Raw genomic sequence first — 9,739 nt, forward strand, 5'->3', positions numbered from 1 at the left:
TACTATCGCCATTCCTCTTCGATGCTGACGTCGCCGAAGCACTTCGATTGCTTATGCTTCATCGCCCAAATCGACGACTCCTTCGGTTACAACGTGAGGGACTACACCGTCAAAATTCACTACGGTGTGACCACAATTATGGTAGGAGAAAAATTAACTCCCTCCAACTCACTCAACGGTCGATTGTTGTTGAGAGTTAAATCCCTCTTTCATTACACACAGTGAAAGTATCATCACATCACATCAACACAAGCATATATAGAGATAACAATCACACATATCCACGCACAATACAATATTTTACATGGTTCACCCAATTCTAGGGTTACGTCTATAGGAGAGATAAATTTTACTATTATGAATCAAGGAAGATAATATACAACCATATGTCAAAACTTCACTCACTCACTTATCATCTCTTTTGAAGTTACATGTATATACTCGGGAACTAAATATACTCTCTTATTTCCTCACAACACTCACCCTTAAACCTGTTACATCTTTTCTCTCTTCTCTCTCTCTCTAAACCTTTCATACCCATCTTTATTTATAAAGCCTTTAAACCCAATTCCTTGTTGGAAAATGATCAACTTGCTTATAAGGAGTTACCATATCCGTCTTCAACTTTAAAATAGCAGGTACAATTTCTTCTCAAAATCTTCAGCCTTTTCCCCAAGTCTTCTGACTTCCAAACCTGATTAGGAAACTATTTCCCGCAGCTTCCAAAAGGAGTTGAACCAGTTCATCAACACTTTAACTAGTTCAACTTTGTTGCCCAAAAGTGTTACAACTCACTACCTCACTTGAATTAGTTCAACTAAGGTAGTAGTCAAAGTCCAACTCATCACTCCAGTTAAATTGGTTCAAAGTTCTTGAACGAGTTTAAACATACCAGTAGCTTAGACTCCACCTCGAATAAGGATCTCTTCATAACTCCACCTCAATTAAAGATTTCTCTACCTCAAATAAAGCACTATGATGAACTTGAGAAACACTTTAACAATCTCTACCTTTTCTCAAATTCGTCATTCTTCATTTTTTTTTTTCTATCTTCTTTATTCATCCCGTTGGTGTTCAATTGCTCACGCATGGCAACCCACCAATTTTTAGCTCATCTTCATTAATTACTTTTCTGACTTAAAAATAAAAAATAAAAAAAACCTCTCATCTTCACTTTTCATATTCCTCTTTACTCTTTATCGGACTTAAAGTAAACCCCTTCATTTTTCATACCCCTTGCCACATCTTGAGAACTAGCACTCACTCTTGGCTTGTCCCTAAAACTTGTTCCTCGTGGGCTTTTACTCTATCACATTTGCTCCATCTTGAAAACGAGCATCATCCGGCTTGTCCTAAGACTTGTTCCCCATGGGCCTATGTCTTCACACCATTTATCTTCTTTATGTCATTATCAACTCTAATTGAATCTCCATAGCCACCTTACAATCATCCTCTGCCTGACAAACTTCACACCAATTTTCTGGACTGATCTTTAGGACCAATCACAGGCTCTGACCTACCATCGGCTCTGATACCAGTTTTTGGAGAAATTAACTCCCTCCAACCCACTCAATGGTTGGCTGTTATTGAAAGTTAAATCTCTCTTTCATCACACACAGCAGAAGCATTATCACATCATATCAACACAAGTATATATGGAGATAATAATCACACATACGCACGTACGTACAACACAATATTTCACATGGTTCACCCAACTCTATGGTTACGTCTATGGGAGAGAAAAAAAATTTACTATTATGAATCAAGGAATAAAATATACAACCACATGTCAAAACCCCACTCATTCACTCATCATCTCTTTTGAAACTACATATATACACTCGGCAATTACATATACTATTCCCCCTCCTCACAACACTCACCCTTAAATCCCTTACATCTTTTTTCTCTTTTCTCTCTCTCTGTAAACCTCTCATACTCATCTCTATTTATAGAGTCTTCAAACTCAATTCCTTATTGGACAAGGATCAACTTGCCTACAAGGAATTACCATATCCGTCTTCAACTCTACAATAGCAGGTACAACTTCTTCCCCAATTCTTCAGCCTTTTCCCCAAGTCTTCTGGCTTCCAAAACTAATTAGGAAACTATTTCACGCAGCTTCCAAAGGGAGTTGAATTGGTTCAGCAACACTTGAACTAGTTCAACTTTGTTGCCCCAAAAGTGTTGCAACTCACTACCTCACTTTAATTGGTTCAAGTGCTCTTGAACTAGTTCAACTAAGGCAGTAGTCAAAGTCCAACTCATCACTCCAGTTGAACTGGTTAAAAGTTCTTGAACTAGTTTAAACATGCTAGTAGATTAAACTCCACCTCGAACAAGAATTTCTTCATTGCTCCATCTCAAGCTCTTCATAGCTCCACCTTAACTGAAAGTTTCTTCACCTTAAATAATGCACTATGATGAACTTGAGAAACACTCTGACATATTATGGTCAGAGGCGGTGGTGATGTGATGAAATTGTTGTTGGATGAGCAGGTGGTTGATGTGGGTGAGGATGTGAGACAGAGGAGGTCCGAGTAGGTAGATAGAAAAAGGTTTAGAGGTAATAATAAATTAAAAAAAATGCGGTGTATATTGATTGAGGGTAGTTTGGTCATTTTAGGTGGTTGATATTTTTGAATGAAAATATATAATATGTTATTGTGGGGCATATTAGACATTTTGTATCACTTAATGCAGTGTTTGGCTCCATATTTATAAAATGGGATGTCATTGTTTAAGATTGCAAACCTAATAAGGTGATTGAATTACACTTTTCCCAAATTGTAAATAAGTATTTTTAATCCAAACATAAGGGGGTGTGAGTGTAATTTATTCAATTATGAAAATTGTCATTGTTTAGCTGGTGACGCAAATTTAATTATAATCCCAAGTGCATTATGGAATTGGATTAGGAGAGCCAAGAATTATTGGAGAGAGTAGATTCGTCAAGATTTGCCAAGATGGAAGGGGGAGTTAATAAAGCGTTCACTGACCAGTAGATGAGTGAATGAATGAAAGAAGCAAAAAACCATATTAGTCTATACAGATTGGGCTATATTATATTTTACTATATATATATATAAGGGTACACCAAGGCCATGCAATTCTTTAATTCAAACTTATCAACTCGTATGTATTTTCAATTCCTGGCCTAGCCGCTTTCACTAGTTGTTGGAGATCACATCAGCCATTTCAAATGTAACCCCACATGTCTTTTTATATTCGTTTTTTTTTTTTTATTTACCTTAATAATCATCACTTGAAAAATAAAAGAAGGGTTCTTTAGGACTAAGCTAAGAAGCCAAGTCAAATTCAAATTGTTGACAGTTGAAGACCCCGGACCCTACTCTCTTCGTTACAGATCTTGCGGGGTGATATATTGTATCGAACCGTTCATAACAAATCATATCCGTGCTGTACTACACCAAATCGTAAGGTCGGTGAAATCATATATATATATATATATATATATATTTACTAATAGACATGAGAGAGGTGTGTCATGCAATACGAATAGTGTTGCAATTTTTTCTAAAAACATTCTATGAAACTAGACGTGGTGAGAGTTTGAGGGTCAACATCACTCGTGAGGTTCTTTTAGATAATATGTCGAGCCTTGAAAATGACTTCCTTTATTAACAATTGCTTTTTGAGTTTCACATTTCATTGTTCAATCGTACGAGCTCATTTGAATGTGTGTCGCATTGGATAAAATGCTAGCATAGCCTTTGAAAAAGAATAGTTGTGCAAAGAATTCAACTCTAACTATTAACAGAAAATAACGAAAATCATATTAAGATCTTACAGTATATCTCTAGCTCACTATTTTTCCTATGATTTTAACCTAAAGATCATATATTATATATGGGTCCACAACACTAAACAGGGAGAAAAACTTAATTGTGCAATGTAATTTTCCTATGCCTTTTATCTTCCTTCATTTTAGGGCCAAGGCTAGGCGAGGGCCAACCAAGAATCCCTTTGCCTTGTTATCTTCTTTATTTTTTTGTAAAGGTGTTTGGAGAGAAATTATTATACGGTCTCTCGACCATTGGTCCTTGTTGACATTTTATTTAAGCAAAAAGTGAATCAAAATATTACAAATTTCTAACACATTTGCTTAGATGTCGGTGATTGGCCTAGAACCAATGATCCCATATCATATAATAATTTTTTAGTATTTTAGAGTTATTTCTCTACTTTCCTTCTTGTTTTAAAATTATTCCTAAATGCCACAAGACATCTCTTTGGTCTCTTTTTCTTGAAAGTTCTCTTCATGCTATGTGTTGTGTTGTATGATAAAATTGAAATTTAAACACTGAGATTTTTAAGTGCGCGGAAGTTTTAAGTATAATTAAAATTTAATTTTATATATATATATATATATATATTTGAATTTAAGTATTTGATATTAAGTAATAAGTGAAGCTATTGTCACCTCAAATTTTGTCAAGTTTTAAGTTGGGTGCGAAATTTTTTTTTTTTAAGTGATATTCAAATTTTATTATTAAATATTATTCAAAATGGGTTATTAAATATACTTAATTCGATTAAACACTTTCATTTAAAATTAAGTATTGAATTAGGTTACTAAACAACTTTCATTATCCTGATCCAGCTCTCCTTTTTCTATATTAGAAACATTTGCTCCATGCAAAAGTTAAGGCTAGGTCTCAAATGAATAGAGTTAAGTCTGTTTGAAATGAACTTGATTATTCACGAGTTAAGCTCGCAAGCTCAAGAAATTTGATGCTCTAAAATTTATATTTTACTCTTTCTTTTTTTTACATTTTAAATATATTTCATTATTTTTTAATAATAATGTGACACTTATTCAAGATTACTTACGAAAAAAAAAAAAAAAATTATTAGTTTATGAGTTGGAAGAACCAAACAATTAGCAATTACTATCATATCAGATCAATGGAAACAATTAGCACTTGCTATCATACTAACGTGACCAAAATTTCCAAAAGCCCAAAACAATACGTGCCTGACCCGTTACTGCATCACAAACTTCCATCATGTCAGGTTCAGAAGCAGGGGCCAGTGTATTAGTTTTTTAAGGCCAAGTATTTTCCTTTTTTGTTATTTTTAGATACTTCTTTGGGCTATAATCTTTCATGGGGTTAGCGGAGTATTTGATCTGCTCATGCCTTGTTATGTCAAGGAGTCCGATCGTTGATTGGGAATGGCACCTCTGCCCATGTTTGGAATGATCATTGGGTCCTTACACTTCCACACAAACTTCCATCACCCCCGGTTCCTGCTCCCTTCTCTTCTGTGGCACAATTGATTGATCCTGTTATGTCTTCGTGGAAGGTGGATATTTTGTCTCAATTTTTCTCTCCCTCTAGGGTCAGAAAATTCTTAAAATTCACATCAATTGGTGGGATAAACCGGATGAAGTCATTTGGATTCTAGAAAAGTCGGGTAAGTTTTTTGTGCTGTCTACGTATAAATTGGCCATTTCCAAGGCTCATTTTTTGGGGGTTGCTTTTCGTACTAGTTCTTGGTCTTCTATTTGGCGACGCTGTACTCCGTCTAAGGTGCAACACTTTATTTGGCGATGTTGTCTTCATGCTTTGCTGGGTCTTCTTCCTCTACTGCTTCTGGGTCTTCATCCTCCACTGCTTCTGTTCTGGGACTTCATCCTCCACTGCTTCTTCGATGCCGGAGGCGGCGGTTGGGGGCTTGGGTTCTCCGTCGATTGAATACAATACTCACCCAGTAATCCTGGTTGACTCGCAAGAAAACGGTGTCCGACTCGTCCATGCTCTACTGGCCTGTGCAGAAGCTGTTCTACAGGACAAGCTCAAACTCGCAGACGCAGTGGTGAAACAAATTGGGTTTCTCGCCATCTCCCAAGCCGGTGCTATGGCACGACGAATCTACAGATTATACCCTCAAAACCCTCAGGACTCAACCTTCTCTGACCTCCTTCAAATGCATTTCTACGAGAGCTGTCCCTACCTTAAATTCGCCCATTTTACAGCCAATCAAGCTATCCTTGAAGCTTTTGCTAATAGGAAAAGTGTTCACGTTATCGATTTCAGTATGAAACAGGGTATGCAATGGCCGGCTCTGATGCAAGCTCTGGCTCTCCGACCCGGCGGTCCTCCGACGTTCCGGTTGACCGGAATTGGGCCTCCTACTCATGACAACACAGACCATTTACAGGAAGTTGGGTGGAAATTAGCTCAATTGGCCGAGACCATTCACGTCGAGTTCGAATTCAGGGGCTTTGTTGCCGCCAGTTTAGGCGATCTGGAAGCGTCGATGCTTGATCTCCGAGAGGGTGAGGCCGTCGCTGTCAATTCGGTGTTCGAGTTGCATCAGTTGTTGGCCAGACCCGGTGCGATCGAGAAGGTGTTGTCTGCAGTGAAGGAGATGAAGCCGGAGATAGTGACGGTGGTGGAGCAAGAAGCGAACCACAACGGATTAGATTTCTTGGACCGATTCACCGAGTCGTTGCATTACTACTCGACTCTGTTCGATTCGTTGGAGGGTTGTGGTGGGTCGTCATCTCCGGTGAGTAATCAAGACAAGGCCATGTCGGAGGTGTACCTGGGGAAACAGATCTGTAACATTGTGGCCTGCGAAGGGTCGGATCGGATTGAGCGTCACGAGACTCTGACTCAGTGGCGAACTCGGTTTGGCTCGGCCGGGTTTGAGCCAGCTCACCTGGGTAACGCGTTCAAGCAGGCGAGTATGTTGTTGGCTCTATTCAATGGCGGCGATGGGTACAGAGTGGAAGAGAATAGTGGGTGTCTCACACTGGGTTGGCGCACTCGCCCACTCATTGCCACCTCGGCTTGGAAACTCAGTTAGCAGCTGAGCCAACCCAACTCACCAAACCAAACCCTAGGCCTTCGCTGGGTGGGGGCCTTTAGTTTAGTGTGAGGGTGAGACCCACCACTAGTCCAAAGCGTGTCTCCTTTCTTTTTTCACTGTGCCAGTCTTTTTTTTTTTTTTTTATAATTTGTTTCTTTATTTGGGTGGAATCTTGTAATTTTTGGGTGAATCTAAAAAGGTCAATGTGTTTATATATATATATATGGTAGCTTTTATTTAATAATAAAAAAAAGACTTTATTGGAATTTGAAGTGGAGACTAAGGCGTGCATGTACTTATTTATAGAGAATATGGTGGGGGTACATTGAAAAGTATCAATGAAGCCTACTAATCTATTTCAACCTTTATATGTATTAAACTTATACACCAAGCCTTATCAAACTTTAGGACTTCACACAAAAGCTTAAAATTAAATGCGCGGTGTAACCTAAGTCAAATAAAGTGCCAAGTGAATTAAGTTACATAAAGTGAGAGCGAAAACAAATTTAAGAGCGGGAGTATAAAAATGAAAAAATTAAATCAGAAATAGTGAGAATTCGAACGAGAGTCTGCGCAGAGCTTGAAACCGAGAGTACATTCAGAACATGAAAGCGAGAACGCTTTCGTAACGTGAGAGCGACACCTGTTGAAAATAATTGTGTGACTTAGTGTGTAATATTATTATTTCGAAAATTCGACACCTTTACTTTAAAGATACATGTTTATGAATTTTTTTTTTTTTTTTTTTTTTTAGCCCTTGTTCGAATGGTAAAGTAAATACACATCATTTTGTTTATGTTCGGGTTCGAACCCTTCTCTTCTTTTTTGATGATAGAAAAGTTATATCGGTAGATCAAAGTCTAATAAATCACCCAAACTCTCGAATAAACTCAGAATTTTAGCACCATCTCTATTTTGTGCCACCGATTTGCCGCCGGCGTGCTTGGCTTACGAGTACAACAGTTTTTCACTAATATTGCTAAGAGAATCGATTGCAGAGACTTAGAAATAGCTTCAATCAACTGTTTCTTACTCGAAACGATTTGGAAACTTTTAGCTAAGATTGAAGATCTCCATTTGCTGATGGATCTAAACAAATTTCTCCGATTGAAGAACCAGCTTGCCCTTGGTTAGTACTATCGCCATTCCTCTTCGATGCTGACGTCGCCAAAGCACTTCGATTGCTTATGCTTCATCGCCCAAATCGACGACTCCTTCGGTTACAACGTGAGGGACTACACCGTCAAAATTCACTACGGTGTGACCACAATTATGGTAGGAGAAAAATTAACTCCCTCCAACTCACTCAACGGTCGATTGTTGTTGAGAGTTAAAAAAATTATTAGTTTATGAGTTGGAAGAACCAAACAATTAGCAATTGCTATCATATCAACGCAATAGAAACAATTAGCACTTGCTTTCATACTAACGTGACCAAAATTTCCAAAAGCCCAAAACAATACGTGCCTGACTCGTTACTACATCACAAACTTCCATCATGTTCTGGTTCAGAAGTAGGGGCTGGTGTATTAGCTTTTTAAGGACAAGTATTTTCCTTCTTCGTTGTTTTTAGATGCTTCTTTGGGCTATAATCTTTCATGGGGTTGGCGGAGTATTTGGTCTGCTCAGGCCTTGTTATGTCATGGAGTTCGATCGTTGATTGGGAATGGCACCTCCACCCACGTTTGGAATGATCATTGGGTCCTTACACTTCCACACAAACTTCCATCACCCCCGGTTCCTACTCCCTTCTCTTCTGTGGCACAATTGGTTGATCCTGTTACGTCTTCGTGGAAGGTGGATATTTTGTCTCAGTTTTTCTGTCCCTCTACGGTGCATTAAATTCTTAAAATTCACATCAGTCGGTGGGATAAACCGGATGAAGTCATTTGGATTCCAAAGAGGTCGGGTAAGTTTTTTGTGCGGTCTACGTATAAATTGGCCATTTCCATGGCTCATTTTTTGGGGGTTGCTTTTCATACTTGTTCTTGGTCTTCTATTTGGCGATGCCGTACTCTGTCTAAGGTGCAACACTTTATTTGGCGATGTTGTCTTCATGCTTTGCTGGTTCGTGTTGCTTTGTTGGATCGCGGGTGTGAGGTGTCGCCTCTTTACCCTCGCTGTGGCTTACAAAAGGAGTCTGTTGTGCATCTTATTTTTCTTGCCCTCATTCTATTCGAGTGTGGAAGTTATCTCCGATGCGTCTTGATTTTTCAGATTCTTCTTTTTCTTCTTTCCGGGTTGGCGGGAGCTTTCTGGTGCGTCGGGCTATGCTCTCCTCGGAATTTGTGGATGTTCTTAGTCTGATTTCCTTTTGTGTTTGGGGTATTTGGAGGCCAGGAATTGGTTGGTCTTTGAGGGGGTTTTATGGCGGCCAGAGGTTGTGGTGTAGAAGGCTGTCATCAGTTTTTGGAGTTTCATGATGCTCGGTCCCTCTGTTCTTCATTGCAGCCAGGGCTGGCTAATGCTTTAGTGGATTCGTGGAATCCTCCTCCATCTGGAATTGTTAAGTGCAATTTTGATGCTTCTTCTTGTCGGCAGTCTTTACAAGGGGGTGGTGGCGCTGTTTTCTATGATTTTCGGGGTGAAGTGCTTCAAGCAGTTATTTTCAATTCCTTTTCTGCTGTTTCATCTTTGGAGGCGGAAGCATTGGTGTGTCAGCGTGCTATCCTTTGTGCTTTCGAGTTGGGATTTTCTTGCTTATGGTTTGAAGCAGATGCCAAAGTTGTTGTGGATGGGGTGTTCTGTGGAATGACTTGTCCGTCGAAAATTGCTTCTATATGTTTTGACATTAATCGGGACTTGAGGCGGTTTTCATATGCTACATTGACTCTTGTGCGTCGCCAGTGTAATCGGGTGGCTCATGCTTTGGCAACTTTTTTACGGCCTGGGGTTT

The 9,739-nt window shown here is 39.0% G+C and overlaps 1 pseudogene; it reads left to right on the top strand.

Moving 5' to 3' along the window:
- The first annotated feature begins 4,974 nt into the window (after positions 1 to 4,974).
- Positions 4,975 to 7,115, top strand: LOC132302508 (DELLA protein GAI1-like; annotated as a pseudogene).
- The last annotated feature ends 2,624 nt before the right edge of the window (positions 7,116 to 9,739 follow it).

Source organism: Cornus florida, unplaced genomic scaffold (genome assembly GCF_030987335.1).
Source record: "Cornus florida cultivar Cherokee Brave unplaced genomic scaffold, ASM3098733v1 CherokeeBrave_3.0.0_Hap2_Chr04, whole genome shotgun sequence".
Classification (NCBI taxonomy): Eukaryota; Viridiplantae; Streptophyta; class Magnoliopsida; order Cornales; family Cornaceae; genus Cornus; species Cornus florida.